Source organism: Polypterus senegalus, chromosome 1, assembly GCF_016835505.1.
Source record: "Polypterus senegalus isolate Bchr_013 chromosome 1, ASM1683550v1, whole genome shotgun sequence".
Lineage (NCBI taxonomy): Eukaryota > Metazoa > Chordata > Cladistia > Polypteriformes > Polypteridae > Polypterus > Polypterus senegalus.
The window spans coordinates 306,612,240-306,633,411 of record NC_053154.1 but is presented as its reverse complement, the minus strand read 5'-3'; the positions used below and the strand labels follow the sequence as shown (position 1 = coordinate 306,633,411).

The 21,172-nt window shown below is 38.4% G+C and overlaps 1 protein-coding gene across 5 annotated transcripts in view; it reads right to left on the bottom strand.

The window, feature by feature from the left end:
• Nucleotides 1-21,172, bottom strand: part of mypn (myopalladin) — a 357,752-nt gene that overhangs the window by 82,329 nt on the left and 254,251 nt on the right. The window contains exon 1 of one of the 5 annotated variants that reach the window (XM_039735173.1): nt 20,340-20,554. The exons of 3 other annotated variants lie outside the window; for them this stretch is intronic. The gene's annotated coding sequence lies outside the window, so the exon portion shown is untranslated. Of the gene's footprint in view, nt 1-18,140; nt 18,160-20,339; nt 20,555-21,172 lie in introns of those variants that run through there. One more of the 5 variants, XM_039735179.1, reaches the window with a different exon arrangement.

Below are 21,172 nucleotides of genomic sequence, written 5' to 3'. Positions count from 1 at the left end.
GTGTGGATGTGGAGGTGGAAGTTCTGTTACAAATGCTTGGGGGACCACACCAATGGCAGGCTGGACTGGTCTTGTAACACAGGAGAACTACAGAAGAAAGAACAGAGCAGATGTCCTAAGGATGTCTTAGGAGACTGTGTTTCTTTAATGTGGGTAGTGCCATCCTTTCAACCAACAAGTTATTCAGCAGAAATGTGTCAAGAAACACTACTGGAGCTCCTTCTTACTTACAACAATAAATCTGTATAATGCCACGCTGAGATTGGAACTGCCGAATCAGCCATTTTCTTTCTTACTTTATAGTCATTCTAGTGTGTATTTGTGAGTGGTTTGTTGTTTGTCGTATTATAATAATATTACTTATTAATTGAACTTCTGTAATATGTCGCAAATAAAGTTCTATCTATCTATCTATCTATCTATCTTCATTATATGTAACCTACATGATTACCATTCCACACCATCTCAAGGGGCAAATAAGTAACTAAAACTGGCTGTGCTCCAACTGTAAAATTAATTTTAAAAATGTAATTTTGTTCTATGCCTGCAAAACTCTTTGAAATGGTGTTTTAATACAGAAATGCACTAAATATGAGGGTGAGTCAAGCTAAAGTTAGAAATTGGAATTTATTAGAAAATGGAACAGACCTTAACAAAACTGATCATATCACGTCTCAATGGAGTCTCCACCCTTCTTAATGCACTTGCGCCACCTGCCTGGAAGTGCCTGGATTCCAGCAGAATATAAGGTTTTGTCTTGTCCTCACAACCACTTGTGCACCCGAGTTATTGTCAAACATTACCTGTTGAGGGGTACTACAGTCATTAGTGCATTTTGTAATAAATCCCATTTTCTAACTTTAACTTGAATCTCCCTTATAAAAAGGTCTCCTGTTAATGCGATTGTTTGCTTGTTTAATTTTGCTGTTGACACTTTGTGGATGCTTTGTGCATCCAATGTGATTCATTTAAATGTAAGACTTATTAAGTGCCCTAGAAATGGGTAAACCATGGAAAGATGTTACATCAAATCAGATACATTCAACATCCGCTTCACTGACTTCCATATCCTGCCATTGTTTCAACTGTCAGAATATGAAAACAAATTTATATTGGAGAAATGTATATATTAACTATACATTAAAGTATATGCTACTTTTGATAGAAAATATTAAATAAGTAATTTTAATGAAAATTATTATTTTAAATACCATATATTAAACCCATTTCATGCAGTTCAAGGTTTTTGGGGGTAGCAACAGCTACAAGCCTATCTCGGCAGAACAGGGCACAAGGCCAAAAACAGCTTTAAAGATGAAGCCACACAAATATACTGTACATAGTGTCCAATTCATAATTGAAAATCTAACCTGCACGTCTTTGAGAATGTGGGAGGAAAACCCAAGTACAACGAGAAAAAGGCTTGCAGACATGGAGAGAATGTGCAAATGCCACTGGAATGTCATCTAAGCATTGGCCCCAAACCCAAGACACTACCCCACATGCCTTGAAACTTAATTTCTACATCCATATGACTGCAGAGAAAACAATTAGGCTAGTTTTTAAATTTTAAAGTTAATCAAATCTGAAAAGAAAACTTCCAGTTTAAAAAAAAGGATTTCCTACACACACAACAAAGAGGATAATAAATAAATAGATCCAGTAAATAAATTCAGGTGATATTTTCAGTATTTGTGTGTAGTGTTTTGTTCTGCAGCTATCAAAGCAGTGATGGAGCAGCTGCAAGCAGGGACACAATAGGCAAAGCCTAAATAATTCAGTGTTTTTTTTTTCTGATGGGTGCAGCTATTTTAAAATGCCATTTCAAACTCCTGGCCTGCTTCATGACAGCCGTCATTTGCACAAGTTTTTGAACAGGCTTTAGAGAATGGCATCTGGCCATTTTGGATTTTCTTTCATATCCACGCTTTAAAACTGGGTAGAGCAACAAATAATGTATTTTGAGGTGTTGTAGGATTTTAATAAGTTATGTAGATTTTTGCTTAACTACTTTGTATGTTGGAATTTGCTAAACAGTGTCTGAAGTCATTTTTTTCAATTCTGTGTTTCCTTTATTTTTCAGTCTCACTCCAGCCTGTATTTGGAGCATTGAGTACATGGCAACTATATGCAACAACAGGTTAGTTTGAAGTCTGCATGTCTATAAGAAATGGAAAGAAGCAGAGGTACCAAGGTTAAAAAACTGTAGATCTTAAACTTATAGCATACTGTCATTTACTATCTCTTCCAGATTACTTAAACAAGACTCAAAGCAGAATCAAAGACTATGGACTAAGAGTCACACATACAGACCATATGCTTGGGATGATGCTTCATGGTAGAAACATACCTCTGTAATTTCGTGAATCAAAGCAGGCTGTATCACAAAGAAGGTAACAGCACATCCCATTCAACTCACCTAACATACAATCCCACAGTCACCCTCATTGTCCATAATAGGCCCTGAGTTTTCGTCCAAAATATATCACAGCCCATTACTCGTCACCCTATTGTGTCTTGTGTTAAAGTAACACCTGGCACCCTTTTTATTTATTCCTTTTCAAAGGGCTTGTGACTTGTATATTGGAGGATCACCTTCCAGGCTTATCAGAGGGATGTAATACCACTCCAGGACAAAAGGGTGTGCTATTGCTAAAGGTATTGTCTCTTTTCTCATTTAAAGCACAGAGAAGTGCCCAATGACAGCAACTGAACCCAACACCCCTTCTGGTTACAGTCCTAGAAAAAACAAACATCCCCAGAAGGAGGTGCCTCATTTTTACCTGAGCTTGCTGCAGAATGGAGCATCTCCAAGACAAACCACTCCACTGAGCCATATTGAATTAAGAAGCTGAGCCAAGGCAATGACTCCCTATTATTTGTGTTCTTTTGCATTATCGTGCACCTGTTTCTTCTGCTATTTATTAGCATCAGCTTAAATGGGGTGACCAGCAACAATTCCTTGGATTCCCTAATTCACAGGATGTTATCTAAAGTGACTTCTAGTCATTGGGGATGGTCAGGCTTGCTGACTGACGTTGTCAATCTTGTCAACTAAAATGACAAATAATTGCTGGGCACGTCACATTTAGTGTCTTAATAACACCCTTCTAGCACAGTCATGCTCGCCCATTTTTGTAACAGCCATTAATATGATGCCTGATGGAGCTGGTGCTGTACAAAGGGTCTTTTTCATTTCTGCCATGGAACGTGAAACATAAGACATAAGACAGGTGAATTTCTCTTCTGTTTTTGAGGTCCACAACATCTGCATTCTTCATTGCTGCATTATACAAGTACCAGTAACAACGCACTGCACGATAACATGCAGTGAATACAATTGACTTAAGCATTCCTAGTTTTCCTACTCTTTCTCTGTACGTTTAACATTCGTTTGCTCAGAGGTTGATGCGCTTGCTGCTTCCTGAGCAGCTCTTTTTTTCTCCACCATAGTGGCCTACTTCTTTTCTTCTTTCGTCAGCATCTTTTCACATTAAAACTAATTAAGTCAGTGTTTGTGTTGCAATAACTTAGTACATTTTCTTCAATTTTTCACTTAATTTGGCACTTAAGTCTTCAATCTGCCTCAAGAAAGATTTAAAATATGAAGAGATAGGGGAAGTGACGGTGAAAGTGGTAGGGATGAAAATGGAGCCCGCATGAATATGCTGCATGGCTGCCCTGCTGGCTGCTGCTGAGAGCTGATTCTACCGTAAAATAAAATAAAAATAAAAAGAGGAATAACCTTGGAGGCCAATCATCACCGCGAAAGTGGACAGTAGACATCACGTAAAATATGTTTTTCCAAATTTCAGGTCAATAGATCAAACAGTTTGCGAGTCACAGGTTATTTAAAATTCTGGACAGACAAACGGACAGCCACGGTAGCGTATTATATAGACAGAATCATTACTTGTTAGTTCTCATAGCCACAGAGCCACTACTATGACTAAAGACAAAATCAAGCCTGTTTTAGGGGAGACCAGATAGACTTAGTTAATGGGTATGTCACAATATGCAATGGTGGACACAACTGCCACCGACTCACTAAGAGTATGTGAATTAAGGCAACAACTGAAAACTGTTTGAAGACATGTGACATGGTATTGTAACATGGCCTTGAGCCCCTCCTGATCTCTATCTGCCCTTTAATTTCTCTTCATGACTCTACACTCATTGTGCAGTCTAGGTTTCTCTGCACTATTTCTCTAGAATTGTCAGCATTTCATTCTTTTAATAGTATGGACAACCAAAGAGGACACAGCTTAAGCACAATATCTCTTGAGTTGTTCCCTAAGCCCAATAGCCCAGCACTATTGGTAATGGACAATTATTACACCACACGTCTCTCTAACACTTCTTAGACTGTGGCAATACATCTAATAGTGTTATTTCTAAATGTGTAAAACTATTTAGAAGTTCATCTGTCCAATCTGAATTCTGGGCCGCTTCAGATAAAAGTTTCCGAGGATGGATCAGGAGATGACAAGTAACTAGTAAACTGGAAAAGGGTTAAAACCAAAAAAACCAAGGCAGTCTGTTATCTGAGTCTATATGAGTGAAAAAACAATAAGCCTTAGACCACTGCCAGAAAACTAAGCATTTGTGAGAAAGATTTTGAGAATAACGACAATCTTGGACACTGATGTACTTGCAGCTTCTGTTTATATATTAGAACACCTAAGACTTCACGTGGTGCAACTTCTGGACCCATGCTCCTAGCAATCATTGTTATGCCATAGCAACCATGTTACAAAATGTTGCCATTCACAAGTAAACAAATCGGCGTCATGGTAATTTCGTGCAAATGATGAAATAAATTACCAAGCAACTGGACAGACACACGGATACATTGATAGTCTCGCAGATATTTGCCTTTTTATTAAGATGGATGAGCTAATATCTATCCATCCATCAGTTACTCTCTTTTGGAAGTATTCCGTGTTAACGTTTGTAGTGTAACATTGATTGGAATTATTTTGTAATGCATGTAGTAATTAAATGAAATGCATTTTTCATTCCAACAGATGGCACATCACGAACATTAGCACTGATTTTATGAATTCCATATCAAATGGCATAAAGCCAATAGCAACCAGACAGATACACAAATGCACACATAGACCCATGCCCTTTGATTAAAGTGGATGGGTGATGCAGCCATGCTGCGGTTAGAGCTTCTGTTTCACAGCCCAGTGTTCCAATGCTGACAAAGTTAGCATCCGTTTACAGGTTCTCCCCATGTGTGTGTGCTTTTCTTCAGGGACTCCTGTTTCCATTCGCATTCCAAAGACTAATTGGTTGCACTAATTGGCAACTCCAAACTCACCAGTGCAGATGTGCCCTGCTATGATTCCATAGGGCCCCTACCATCTTTGTGTTACTGGGATAGGCTTAGGCTCCCTGAGGTTTTACATTGAAGTAAAAGGATTTTGAAAATGAATTGATGGGTCAAAAACTATTTGGCAGCAATTGCTGCCTACATAATATCACCCACACACTCAATGAATTGAACTATTCTTATTGTAACCTTTCATTGTTCCCAGTGATAAGCTTTGGGATTGGGTCAAGGTATAAGGTCCACCCATCTAACCAGTCACCATTATTCTGATTCAGTTCAGTTCTGATTATGAACTGCTTCAGTTGTGGGTTGAAGGTGCTGCAGCCTATTCCATCAGTGGTGGGTCCAAGTCAGGAAACAACCCCAGCTGGAGCACCTGATGGGAAAAGATGCTGTATGAAATAAAAAAATGAATTGTTCTCCTACCTGTAACTTATTACACACAAATAACCATTAGATATTTTTTATCTGTGGCCTTTGATGGCTTTGTGAAGACATCTGCAGTAATGCTAACTCTGCAAGACACTATATAATGCTAGCACATATTACTTTACTATATCTTGCACACTTACTGCATGCATTTTCTGCAGTTGTCACTTTTCCCAGCCACTAAGGTCATATTAGAAAATGAGATTCACTGACTTAGCCATTGAGCTTGTTGTGAAAAGTTACTTCTGTATATTTTCTGAGAAATATTTTTATCTGTGATTTCTATTTAAGGTATCAACATAACATCTTTTTTAAAAAGTTTGTGTTGTAGTCTTTAATTTGCCTTTGTATGTGCTAAGTCAATGCCAGTACGGAAATAAAAACAGTAGCATAGCCGTGCACAGATTGGTACTGCTGTATCACAACCCCAGAGATCGAGGTTCAAACCCAGTCCTGCTCATTCTTTGCACATTCTTTCTGCTCCTAATGCCTTGTTCTGTTTCAGAGAAGGACTGGGAGTCTAAAGTATATGGCTGCGTGTTCAATTCTTAAATTTGAGCCTCTGTGTAAGCCTAAGCAACTGACTTATAGTAACCTGCAGGTACTCCAGCTATAAACAAATACAGGCTGCATTGGTCAGATAGTGTTGGTTATGGTAAGATGCTATATAAAATAAAATTGGCTGTTTGAACGACTATTACTATTATATCCAGTTCCACTCCATATTAGCTAAACTGGTGACTCTAAACATCCTATGTGTGATCGTGTCTCATGCTGTTTACTTTATGGGAACATTATGCCTTTTGCTCCCCACACACCAGCAGTACCCAGTAGGGCAAGTTTAAGGAAAAGATGGGCAGATCAAGCATAGGAAATAAAGAATTCACTGTAGAAAAGAACTGATTCAGCATTCTTGAATGAATAGGAATTGTACATTTTTCCAAGGCTGTATGATCCATTTTAGGTGCAGTTTTGACTTTCCATAGAACTGCAAAGGCTTTGTTTTTGAACACAGACTGTACAAGGTCAGCCTTACTGACTGCGAGTTCTGCAGTGCAGCATATTTTGGTCTTATTTGGTAAAATGCACAAACTGCTTGGCATGATCCTCTAAACTGCTTGAAGAAAAAAAGCTGGCCAAGAGATGAAAGCGTCACTACATTGTCTGCACAAACACATACATCTGCTGGCTCGGCAAGTGACAATGTGAGTAGCGACAATGCACAACGTGTGCACAAAACACACACACAAGCTAGTTTGAGAGGTGGTTATTTAAAAAGGACAGCAATAAAATCACTGAAGTGACTAAGCTACAGCATGTGTGAATGAATGATTCTTAAGTGTTTTTTATCACCCCTTGTTTACATCCCAAGGACTACTTTACACACTGTGATGTGAGATCCATAACTGCTTCTCAATAAATGGGAATTTCAACATAGTAAAAGTAGAAAGTCGTGCTCAAAAATCACTGCATACAATAAAACGCTCTGAAGTGAGCCATTTGGAGAGGAATGTGTCTGTTAAAGGTCGGATTGCCATGTATGTGCGCCGGTCACAGGCTTAGCCACAGATACAGTGAATCTTTCAGCCAGTTGTCATTTAATATTGTGACTTCTACTTTCTACTCAAAGACTGTGTCAGACAAGTGGTCTCAGGTTGATCTTTAACACTTTAGGAAAGTGAATAATGAGATCACTTATTTATTATTGTATACAGCAATTTTCACACATATACCAGTCTATCATACTTTTATGCAGATGAAGGGTAAAACTGTCCATTTTCATTTATATGGCATTCTTTACTGTCTGGTCAGAGTTCAGAAAGGTTAGTAAAATACAAATGAATGCAGCACTACTTCTTATCCATAAAAGACAAGATCGAGGCCTTTAATGACCTCTTAGGCAAAGCCGTCAGCAGTGTGTCTGTCTGCAGAGAGTGTCAGTCATGTTGAGGGGTTTACTTACCTCAGCAGTGACATTCATGCATCTCTTGACCCCTTCTATGAAGTCAGTAGACAGATTGGGAGAGCATGGGAGGAGGGGTCATGAGGTCGCTGGAAAGGAGTGTGTGGCACTCCCAATATCTGTGCAAAAGGACGAAGGTCTAAATTTTTAGAGTCCTGGTGCTTCCTGTTTTGCTATATGGTTGCGAGACATGGACGCTATCCAGTAACCTGAGATGAAGACTGGACTCCTTTGGTACTGTGTCTCTTCAGAGAATCCTTGGGTACCGCTGGTTTGATTTTGTGTCAACAAGTGGTTACTCACAGAGTTCCAAATGAGGCACATTACCAGCATTGTGAGAGAACGTCAGTTAAGACACTTATGGCCATGAAGCACAATTCCTTAAGGGTGATCCAGCTCACAGAATACTCATTGTTAAGGACCAGAGCGGCTGGACCAGGCCAAGGGGATGCCCACATAACACCTGGCTGCGGCAGATAGAGGGTCATCTCTAGATGGTGAGATTGGACCACGTGTCTGACTGGGGGGTTGCCAATCGGGATCCTGAGCTGTTTCATCATGTGTTGGGTGTGGCAACGTGCTGTACCAGTGCATGCTTCCCAACCTAACCTGACCAGAAGACAATAACTTGCTTTATATTGTGCCTCACATCCCATGTGAGAATTCAAAGATGTCGATCAACATTTATTTTATATAGTGTTTCTCATTCTAAAGTTCAAAGAAGTGATCGGTCAATGTTAATTTTATATAGCGCCTATCACCCAAAGATCAGTGCTCAATGCATTCATCCATGATCCTTTTACATAGCTGCCTTAGTCAAGAAGCCAATTAGTCAATGACTATTTTATATAGCTTGGTTCATGTTCAAGCCAAATTTCAATGATATCAGCTAACTTCATTTTGCACTGCATCTCTTGTCCACAATTTAATCAATTATCATTTTTTACAGTGGTTTTCAGCCATTACCCAGCATACAATGTATTCATAAAAACTCATTTTACATAGTGAGTTTAGTCACTAAAAAATTATTCCACGTTCATTTGATGTAGCACCTTCTAACCAACACACCAAAGTTCAAAAATATCAGCTACTTCATTTTACATTGCCCGGTATGTCAAAGTGCTAATATTAATAGATCTCCATATTACGCAACACTTTTCACCCATAAACCTGAGTGCACAGAATTCAGTCACCTTCCTTTATTTGGGAAAATTTCACATAATAGCCTGCCAGCCAGCATTTATTTTATATAGCACTTTTCAACTTTTCAACAATTCAGAGATTAAAGGGGGCATTAGGTCAGTCTTCATTTTTACAGTGCTTTTCACCTATAAACAAGAGTTCAAAGAATCCAACAAATTTCATTTTATACACCAAATTTACTTAATAGGCCAATTAGTTGACCTTCATTTTACTTGGCAACTTTTAATCGTAAGCGAGAGTTCACACAGCATCTTTAATCACTCACTTTTTATTTTTCATCCAAATATCAAGTTTAAAGCAGTCACTCGATAAATTTTCCCATTGAATAGCACCTGTCACTCAGAAGCTAGAGTTCAACGTAGTAAAGGAGTCATCTTCATTTTATACTGTACCCTGTACAAAGAAGTCAAAGTTCAAAACTTTCAACCAGATTTTGTTTAGTATAGTACACTTCAGACCCAAGTCATCCATCTGATTATAATGGAGGTCCACATTGATAACAGGTTGGATGCTCTCAGTAAACAGAGAAATTATATAAGAAAGAACACAGCAGGTTCTTTTTCCTTAGGAGACAGCATTCTTTTAATGTGGGTCCTGACATCCTTCACATCCGTCTATAACATTGTGAAGGTCAGTATGATTTTCTATACTGTGGCATGCTGGGCTGGTAACATAACTTCAAGTGAGGCCCACCGAATCAACAAGCTAATTAAAAGGGCATCCTTAGTTATAGGACAGACTCTGGACACACTGAAAGTAGTAGAGTGCCATTATGACCAATGATGCATGTCCTATCTCTGACACACACTATGGAATTTCAGCCAACAAATTGTTTATCTATCTATCTATCTATTATACATATATATATATATATATATATATATATATATATATATATATATATATATATATATATATATATATATATATATATCTATACTAATAAAAGGCAAAGCACTCACTCACTCACTCACTCACTCACTCACTCACTCACTGACTCATCACTAATTCTCCAACTTCCCGTGTGGGTGGAAGGCTGAAATTTGGCAGGTTCATTCCTTACAGCTTCCTTACAAAAGTTGGGCAGGTTTTATATCGAAATTCTACGCGTAATGGTCATAACTGGAAGCAGTTTTCTCCATTTACTGTAATGGAGATGAGCTTCAACGCCGTGGGGGTGGAGTTTCGTGTGACATCATCACGCCTCCCACGTAATCACGCAGTACATAGAAAACCAGGAAGACCTCAAAAAAGCGCTCAAGAAAACATGCATTATATAATTGAGAAGGCAGCGAAACAATAAGAAGCGAGCGAGTGACATATACAACCATATTCATGAGTTCTGCTACTTCGGAAACAAAGCACAATGTAAACCTACACTTTAAATTAAGTTCATAGACAGGCTGCGCTGGCGTTTGTAATTTAGTGCCTGCCCATATAAGGCCGTCCGTCAGCGGCAATCCAATAGCAAACTGCCACGGGTAAATATTCACGGGTGAAGGACTGTGCTTATGGAGAGGAAGATGAGATGGTCAGGGTGGTGTTTGACACAAACTCAGCGAAACTGCGAGAGAAAGTTTTAAGTGCCAGGACTAAGGTAACATTAAATAAAGCACGGACATAGCACGAGATGGCACCAGCACAGCTGGGAACCTTCGATGCATGTACACCGAGTGGCTCACGTGAACTGACGCAGTGCACAGATAAAAAGCAACAGTTCCAAAGAGCTGAACAAAACCGAATTACACAATTGAAAAGGCAGCAAAAATATGAAGCGTCTGATAAGCATATTCATAAATCCAGCTACTGTGGAAACAAAGCACACGGTGGAAAAAGTCAATGTCCCGCTAAAGGAAGACAGTGTAAAAAAAACCCGTGCATGCAGTGTGTCAGGTCTCAGATAAAGAAGAAGACGAGCTGTTTATTGATGCAGTTAGAAACGAATCAATGAATGAAACCTGTCATCTTTACAACGATTGACAAACACGGAATGTAACTTGAACACAACACATCCTACAAATACGAACCTGATTGAAAGAAATAATGATAATACGAACCTGATTGAAAGAAATAATGATAATCAAATCCTTGATGACAGCAACACTCAGTAACACTCACAAAACAAATACTGTATATTGACAGTCATGTTACGTTATTTTTAAAATGTTCCCTTTTCTTTTCTAGCTTTTTAACACACTACTTATCCGCTGCGATACGCGGGTATATATATATGTATATATATATATCCCGCTCTACATACTCGAATAATGGATACTTTATTCGCCATCAATGATTGTTTTGGTAAAGCCATACTCAGTGTATTCATTAGATGAACGGTAAAAAAGTAAGAGCGAGGGAGGATGACTCATTGAGGCATGCAGGCTGTAGTCTTGCGTCAACTCTATCTGAATTGCGCGATCACATTTGAAAAAACATATCTTTTCAAGTTCTATTTAGTCCATATGTGTCAAACTCAAGGGCGGGCCACATCCGCCCGGCGTGTAATTATATCCGCCCGAGATCATTTTATATACTGTATTATTGTTATTACAGCCCGGTATATGAAGCGCTGGTAACACAATAAACTACAGATCCCATAATGCAGCGCTTCAGCTGCCTTGCCGAACACTTACCGCGTTAATCAAGTCTACCTTATGATGCTGCAAGTTATTGCGAAGCTAGAGTTATTGCGCACTGAGTTTGCACGGCGCTTGGGTGACTTTGAAGAACAAAAAAAGTCCGTCTACATGCGGCTCGAACCTCGTGCATGTTTGGTAGCACATATCTGTGTGAGAAGCTCTTCTCAGTGATAAAGACTAACAAAACAGCACACAGGAGTCGCCTCACTGATGAGCACCTGCAATCCATCCTGAGAATCTCCACAACACAGAACCTCACACCAAACAGAAACGAACTTGTGGCCAAAAAAAGATGCCAGGCGTCCAGCTCTAAAATGACATATGAGCAAAGACAACTGAATGATTTGATTTGTTATTGCACGTAAGAGCGGGAGTCAACCGTTTTAACAAACAGCGTATTGCACTGATACGAAATAGCTGTGTGTGTATATATGTAGATATGTATGTATGTATATATGTGTATATACAGTGGTGTGAAAAATTATTTGCCCCTTTCCTGATTTCTTATTCTTTTGCATGTTTGTCACACAAAATGTTTCTGATCATCAAACACATTTAACCATTAGTCAAATATAACACAAGTAAAAACAAAATGCAGTTTTTAAATGATGGTTTTATTATTTAGGAGAAAAAATCCAAACCGACATGGCCCTGTGTGAAAAAGTAATTGCCCCTTGTTAAAAATAACCTAACTGTGGTGTATCACCCCTGAGTTCAATTTCCGTAGCCATCCACAGGCCTGATTACTGCCACACCTGCTTCAATCAAAAAATCACTTAAATAGGAGCTGCTTGACACAGAGAAGTAGACCAAAAGCACCTCAAAAGCTAGACATCATGCCAAGATCCAAAGAAATTCAGGAACAAATGAGAACAGAAGTAATTGAGATCTATCAGTCTGGTAAAGGTTATAAAGCCATTTCTAAAGCTTTGGGACTCCAGCGAACCACAGTGAGAGCCATTTTCCACAAATGGCAAAAACATGGAACAGTGGTGAACCTTCCCAGGAGTGGCCAGCCGACCAAAACTGCCCCAAGAGCACAGAGACGACTCATCCGAGAGGTCACAAAAGACCCCAGGACAACGTCTAAAGAACTGCAGGCCTCACTTGCCTCAATTAAGGTCAGTGTTCACGACTCCACCATAAGAAAGAGACTGGGCAAAACGGCCTGCATGGCAGATTTCAAGACGCAAACCACTGTTAAGCAAAAAGAACATTAGGGCTCGTCTCAATTTTGCTAAGAAAGATCTCAATGATTGTCAAGACTTTTGGGAAAATATCTTGTGGACTGATGAGACAAAAGTTTAACTTTTGGAAGGCAAATGTCCGTTACATCTGGCATAAAAGGAACACAGCATTTCAGAAAAAGAACATCATACCAACAGTAAAATATGGTGGTGGTAGTGTGATGGTCTGGGGTTGTTTTGCTGCTTCAGGACCTGGAAGGCTTGCTGTGATAGATGGAACCATGAATTCTACTGTCTACCAAAAATCCTGAAGGAGAATGTCCGTCCATCTGTTCGTCAACTCAAGCTGAAGCAATCTTGGGTGCTGCAACAGGACAATGACCCAAAACACACCAGCAAATCCACCTCTGAATGGCTGAAGAAAAACAAAATGAAGACTTTGGAGTGGCCTAGTCAAAGTCCTGACCTGAATCCAATTGAGATGCTATGGCATGACCTTAAAAAGGCGGTTCATGCTAGAAAACCCTCAAATAAAGCTGAATTACAACAATTCTGCAAAGATGAGTGGGCCAAAATTCCTCCAGAGCGCTGTAAAAGACTCATTGCAAGTTATCGCAAACGCTTGATTGCAGTTATTGCTGCTAAGGGTGGCCCAACCAGTTATTAGGTTCAGGGGCAATTACTTTTCACACAGGGCCAAGTAGTTTTGGATTTTTTGTCTCCCTAAATAATAAAACCATCATTTAAAACTGCATTTTGTGTTTACTTGTGTTATATTTGACTAATGGTTAAATGTGTTTGATGATCAGAAACATTTTGTGTGACAAACATGCAAAAGAATAAGAAATCAGGAAGGGGGCAAATAGTTTTTCACACCACTGTATATAGATATGTATATATATATATATGTTTATGTGTGTGTGTGTAAATATATATATATATATGACAACAACACTCATCACTCACAACAGTGACAAAACAATTACATTGACAATCAGGTTACGTTATTTTCAAAATGTTTCCTTTTCTTTTCATTGCTTCTTTAACACACTACTTCTCCGCTAAGCGCTGGTATTTTAGTATATATATATATATATATATATATATATATATATACATATTGTGAACCTTGACCCGGACACAGACAGACGGACATCGTTTGTTGCACCCAACACACATTTATTTACAGTATATTTTCAGTTTAAGTTCAGTGGACGTCCCAGTGCCTCCAGCACCGATCCGCCAAACTCCAGGCCTCACAGTCCAAATGCCTTTCTGGCCGCCTCCAGTCCTCTCTCCAGCTCCGTCCTTCTTCCACCCGACTTCCGCCTCTGAATGAAGGGAGGCGGCTCCTTATATAGGAACCCGGATGGGCTCCAGCTGCTTCCCGGCATTCCTCCACAGACACGCCCCAGTGTGGCAGAAGTGCCGGCTGCGCACTCGGAAGCCCTCTGGGTGTCCCCTGTCTTCTTCCCCCCAGCACTTCCTGGTGTGGCGGAAGTGCTGGGCTCCAGGTTTCTTCTGGCACCGGGCGCCGCCTGGCGGTGGCCACGGCCCCTACAGGTTGGGCTTCCAAGCCCTCTACCCATGGCCCCCAATACAACCAGGGCGGTTGCCCCCTCGCGGTCTGGAGGAGGTACAAGCCCTCCTCCGGTCCTCCTGGTGTCCCGGCTGGGCTCCACCCCCAGCCGCCTGCGACAATATATATATATATATATATATATGTATGTATGTATGTATGTATGTATGTATGTATATATAGGTGGGCAAAAAGAAGGTTCACAATTGAGAGTATGTGATGGTGGCAATTTGGGCACTTACAAGATTGTAGCTAAGTGCACTGTGCCGTTGTATTGTACTAATCATAACCTGCATGTCTTTTTTTCATATGAACAACTGTAAACCTAATTTTGCCCACCTCTGTATATATATACAGTATATATATATTTATCTCTAAATTATAAAAAAAAATCCTGTGGAATGAATGACTAGGAGACGATACGTGATCTTCACATTAAGATCATGAAAGACAAATAAAAGAACCACGAGATGAAAGAGAATGGGCAAAAAAAAAATCAGTAGTGGAAAGGGAAGCAGCCCACACAGATACAGGTGTCTCAGTGCATATAAAGCATATAAAGGACAATACATTATAAATGAAACGTCGACGAATAAAAGATCACATTAGCGCAAAAAAAAGGAAATTAATCAGAACCAGGTGTAATTGAAAAAACAGCAGGACAAAGTGAGGTCAGAAATAAAAGGAAAAAAGCTGAAAACAAAGTCTTTTTTAATTTGCATCATTCAATGCACAAAACATTGATTTACACAATAATGAGACATACGCTATGACAATCTGTGAACCCGCAACAGTTAAGGCAACGACAAGTTTAATTTCAAAGAAAACACAATTCGGTCAGGTGTATGTGTATGATGACGGAGAAGCGATCACAAGGCGAGCAGCAGAGACACAAAGTAGCAAAAATGAAAGAGGCTGGACAGGCTTTAAAAAGATTGAAGGGCAGCGCGACAGCAGATAACAACAACACGCGCAGTGTTATACGTCCTGCAAGAAAGAATTTAACCACGGCCGGGGCTGGAAATAAAGGAGAAGTAAACCAAACACAGGGGTGGGCAAGCGAAGTGAGCAGGGGGCGGGTTCCCCCCTGCTCGCTTCACTCACCAATCTCCCCCTCTCCCCCCCAGGCCTGCGCTATGTGGCAGTCACTTCACGTCTCTGCCACACACGTTGTGAAGAGGGGGGCTTAAATGGTGATACAATGGGAAACAAATACAGTTTTTTTTACCTCCTCTTTACTCAATTAGCTGCTGGCTTGCTGCTGTGCTGTGTGATCTGCATCTCGCACGGTGCTTCAAACATTTAAAAGCCTGTACGGCAGCTGTCCTACTCTTTGTGTTTTATTTTCAGCCCCGGGTGTGGTTAAATCTTTTGGCACAAAGTCTCAATTCGTAGGACGCGAGTTCTTCATGTTTTTTAGTTTATACTTTAAAAATGTAATAAAAATCTGAAAATCTAATAACATCACATTAAAGTTCAATTAATTCTGAAAAAAAATGATACCAAACATATATATGTAGGTTTTAAAATAAGCCCAAATTATAAAGAGTGACAAAAAACAAGACATAAAATCATTGCACGTTCAGGATTTTATATATATATATATATATATATATATATATATATATATATATATATATATATATATATAGTATGTAGAGAGAGAGCATATATATAGAGAGCACATATACTGTATATAGAGAGCACATATATATACAGTATATATATATATATATATATATATACACTGTACATTAACATACCTTTTTTTCAAGATACTATTAAGTTAATTTAAAAATATAGAAAATACATTACTAGTGTTTTTGGTGGCTATCACTGCTTGAAGTGACTGATTTTTAATTTATTATCCATCTATGATTGCAAAGCCCCATTGTCAGCAGCCATTCCTGTAGTGTTCTGTTGGTCACCTCCCTTAGATTATCCTTAATTATTCATTTTTGAATGCCAATTGGTTATTAGAGAATATGTTTTATTCTCATTAGCAATGCCAAACATGTTAATCAAGAAAATTGTTTACACTTTGGTGGCAAGTTCTGGCATACCTAAAGTTCAGCTCTGGGTATAAAATGACCAAAATGAAACAACTTTTTCAAGAGACTATTTGAGCCCCCCTCAACTGTCATCTTTCCCTTCCTTAATAAAAATAATAATAGGATTACATTTTATATACTGCCTTTCCCATGCTCTTCAATTTTACTGCATTCACTGGTGGTTACCTGCATCTGCTGGGATGGACTTCCCAGTGAGCCCCTTTTGGAATATGCAGGTTTATAAATTGAATAAACTTGATGGATAGTAAATTAGAAATCAAAGAGAATGTGTTCAAATTGCAACAAAGAAAACAAATTTTAGAACACTTTGTAGACATGCCACAGTTCTCCTTGACCCTAACAAGAATGGCACAGTTTATCAAAAAAGGTTAGCAAGAGTCTAATGAGCTTCAAAGAAGGCTGTGTGAACAAGTTTTCAAAAGTTTATGTGGAAAGAGGTTATAAAATAATTTTTATAGCCCCAGTTTAGCTGTTGACTAGAGCCTGGAGAAATATAGTGAAAATTCCATTCGGACAAAATTAAGAGCTTTATTTAACATAAAGGAGGAAGGGGCAATGAAGATTGACAAAGAGGAACAAACAAAATTCAACATATCCTTCACGCCCCCTTTTTTCTGAACCATCCTCATTCAGTACAGGGGGCCAGAGAGCTGGAACTAACTGATACAGCAAAGGGTGAAAGGCATGAGCCACCTCTACACTTGATGCCAGTCTGTTTAGTGCTCACACTGTAGTGTATGAATGGAAATTCAGATAGACAAAAAGTGAGTATGAAAACTCTACACAGAACACAGCCAAGTTCAGAATATAACATAAGACAACAGAAAAATAAACTGAAAAGGAAGAGAGAAAACAGAGATATTTTACTAAGGGATTATCACACTGTAGAAATTAGTGTAATCAGTTATGTACATACATTTTTATTTATTACTGTTACACTGACACCAAATAATCCATGCATCTCTATTTCAGACAAGCCAGTGACTATTATGCAGCAACCCTCAACAAGCAAAGTATTATAAAAATAATAGGATGAATTACTAATAAAACAGTGAACAGCACAAACCCTTAATCTTGAGTCATACCTAGTAAACCATTAACATTTCTTTTAACAAAAAGCTACTGTTGCTTCCAGCCATGCAACATACCAAGGAATTAGACGTATGGGAACTGCTGTCATCCTTCATAAAAAGCTAAATTGAGTCAGCTACTGGAACTCTCCAACAGAAAGCACTTGAAACAATCTTAAAACATTATAAATCTCTTAGTAGGTATCAGTCTATCATCGTTACATTTGTCATATGACAATACCACTTAAAACAATATATTAAACACACTGTAGGTTAGATACAAAGCAGCTGAAGATGACAACATTTCTAAAGATAGGAAATACCTACCCGGCTGCCTATTTTCCAAACATATTTTTCCAGTACAGAGCCATTTGAAGCTGGAGATTTGTTATCTAAACAAATCTTAGAGTGAAATGAAATATTACAATGTAAAAGTTAAGAAGGAAGAAAATTAACTTGATTGCTTGCTCTTTCCCAGCAGTAATCTTTATATATTCCACAGTGATAAGAGATGGCTCTGATGCAGCAGACAAATTCTTATACCCAGTTACTGCATTATTTTGTAGACATTTAAAGACAAACACTTGCATATTGTGATAACTCTCTAAAGAAGTGACTCTTAAAATGAAAAATATTTCTATTTGCTCAATGACATACCTTATATGAATTTCTACATAGGCTCACTGTCATAAGGCCGTTTCAAGCATCTATTGTTCTCTTGCTGCCCTTCTTCCAGTTTATAATTCACCCAACTGGACACACTTAATCTTAGCTCATTTTACAGATGATCATAATGCCAATTAAGATCATTCAAAAGTGCCTCACAGCTGGCATCCAAAATTTTTGAAAGGTTTCTGTTCATGACTGTAATACAGTGTCTATCCGGTGGAAAATCTACGATCCAGAGGATTCTCTGACATGATGTCTAATTATAGCAGGTTTACTAGTATCTGAGGTTGCTAAAAGATAATTTATACAGTAGATTTCTGTACATATTTTAGTTATACATATCACTTTAGATAGATAGATAGATAGATAGATAGATAGATAGATAGATAGATAGATAGATAGATAGATAGATAGATAGATAGATAGACTATGATCTGAACTCACAAGATAGATAGATAGATAGATAGATAGATAGATAGATAGATAGATAGATAGATAGATAGATAGATAGATAGATAGATAGATAGATAGATAGATAGATAGATAGATAAGGCACTATATAATAGATAGATAGATAGATCTTTATTTGTTCCAAGGAGAAATTTAGCAACAATCACCAACATTGTGAATAAGCCTAGAAAATGGCACCATCCATGATCAACAATTAACACAAAATGACATTGACTTAATAACAGGGAAAAGGTGAAAACAAATAACAATAACAAAGTATTCAGAGAATTATTTTCTTAAAACTGACAAATCCCAGCACTTCAGCACAAAGCGACAGAAAGACTGCTTAAACACAAACACACATACTGTATATATATATACCCACATATACCCTGTATATATATTCACTATACATATATAAACAGTGTTGCTTTTGTCAAAAGGAATATATTTACGTGAGACAAAGAAAGGGGGAAGAGACACGAGAGAACTGAATGATGTGACACATAAAAAGAAAGGGAGACAGAGAGAAGGAGGAACCTCCAAGACCAGCTCAATTTGCCAGATCAGGTAGATAAGAAAGGCACTATATATCAGACATACAAAGAGATAATAAAAATACTACAAGGCAGCTATAGTAGATAGTATTTTGAGGCGGAGTTGGTAAATCCATCTCTATCTGTATGTAACTTTTACATAAAGCGTATTTAACAAAGATACTGTACACAACTCTGTGCTGCATATCTGAGAATGTTGTGAATGTCTGCATGAGGTGCAGAACATAATCAGACAGAAAACTTCAGAAGTTACCCCTTGTTCTCCCTGCCTGGTACTACGGTTAAAAAATCTGTGTCATTATTATCAAAATATGATGTTACCATGTAACCAGAGAAATCTTGACTAATATACTTTGTTTCAGGCTTATGTATAACAAACTCCCTAATAATTCACAGTGGCACTGAGCTAGTTATTGGACACAGACATATTATATCTACTGAACATTCAAGATATATTTTTGATTGATTTTTTTTCCTCACAGTTTTGAGTCGTCAAACATCTCCCTCAATAAAGACTACAACCTATATTATGTACTACGTGCACATGACAATAAACTTGAAATTAAACTTCAGCCTGGATTAGAGTTAAACACACTCCTCTTGAGCACTGTGCCATAGGCGCTATCACCTGTGCCATCCATGTTTGTCTTAAACATATTTAAAATTCGGTGGATTATTAAAGTTTTGGTGACAGAAAATGTCCACATTTTCAAACACTCTCGCTGTAACAGACATGATTGTAGTCAGTCGATTTATGTGTATTATAGATTAATTACACAGATCAGTTTTTATTAATAATTGTTTAACCATAAAACGAAGATATTTCGTTAATTTTGTTCTGTCTGCCTACATTTGCCCTTTAATAATGTGTTACAGAATAGTTCGTGCACTGTGACAGAAAATGTGTTGGCATGCTGCAAACGCTAATAATGAGAGACAGAAAAGTTGGCATGTTAAATTATGTTTCTACATTAGTAATCTTGATGTCTGTTTAAATAGTATGAATATACCGAGCAATCATCTGTACAGTTATTTATTCAGAATATAGACACTACTTTAAAATGGTTATCAATAGCAACTTTTGCTTTATCTTCCTCTTTACAATCTGTTACATGACAGTTCCTAAAGTGCACGCACTCTCTCAACCATTAATTTCGTCCGATGTTAAAGGAGAACTTACGTTAGTAAAGTGGCTCATAAAGAACGCAGAAGCGAAGTTTGCCGAATTCCCTCCGATTCATGCAGCACAGTGCCACCGACGAGAACCAAGCGAGGCTCTATGCTTCCTCCGTTTTCTCCGAAACTGGCTTGTGCAGCGCTCGACTACACCGCGGCATGGAGTGCTTTTCAAATTAAGAGTTTACTATCTACAATGAGAACCCCCACTCCAGAATAATAGCACTAATGATTTGGAACGAGAGGCGCTGCCGCAGTAGCAGTCCAACTTTTCTGCTACTGAATCTCGTGGTAACCTGTCTGTTATATAAAGAATGTATACAACTATGCATAGTAATTAAAGTGTTAGAATGCACGCCTTCTCATAATCTGAAATTGTAGCTCGTCTAGCGGTCCTGCTTTATCCTAGGAGGCTGACACTTCTGTCCTTTCTAAAAGTTTATTCGGACCTGACGTGTTAAAGCCAGCGATTGTCAGCTATAAAGATCTGAACCAAAGCAGACTGAATGTTTCACTTAATAGTCACTTAATTAACGTTTAACTGGAGTTTTCACCTGTCATGTAAGCTATTGAGAATATTAAAGTCAAAAACCTAGAGGCTGTAAAAAGCAACGTCCCCCTAAAGGTGAAATAAATATATGACCAGAACTGTAAAATACTCAGAATGTAAGTCTTCATGTAAAGTACTGATTATATACACAAACTCTTAAAATGTATTCTTCAGATGTCAGTGCAAACTGGCTGAATTCCTAAGGACAGGCAGCTGGCCAAGATTGTGTCATTACATAAAAAGGAGCCTGCGCTGACCTTGGTAATCATATTGAACTATACTTTGGA